The following is a 454-nucleotide window of genomic DNA, read 5'->3' as shown; positions in this document are numbered from 1 at the left end:
GGAGACCTCCACCCGCTCCATGCAGACCCCGGAGACCTCCAAATTCTTGCCTAATCCCATCATTCTATTGTAAGATCTTCTGTGTTTCAGACATTACAGATTGTACTCACCGCACCAAAGTACGGAGCTTGATGCACCACCCCCGTCCCTTCTTCTGATTTCACATAATTGTCAAACACGACAGTAAATGCCCCTCGTCCCGCAGCCTGCAAATACCAATCACATCAAATGTATTATGAGACACAACCTCCGAGCAGACACAACCTCCGAGCAGACACAACCTCCGAGCAGACACAACCTCCTAGCAGACACAACCTCCGAGCAGACACAAACCCCGAGCAGACACAACCTCCTAGCAGACACAACCTCCGAGCAGACACAACCTCCTAGCAGACACAACCTCCGAGCAGACACAACCTCCGAGCAGACACAACCTCCGAGCAGACACAACCTC

This window comes from Nanorana parkeri, unplaced genomic scaffold (assembly GCF_000935625.1).
Source record: "Nanorana parkeri isolate BGI_ZX_2015 unplaced genomic scaffold, ASM93562v1 scaffold5774, whole genome shotgun sequence".
Taxonomy (NCBI): Eukaryota; Metazoa; Chordata; class Amphibia; order Anura; family Dicroglossidae; genus Nanorana; species Nanorana parkeri.
Note: the sequence above shows the minus strand (reverse complement) of the source record.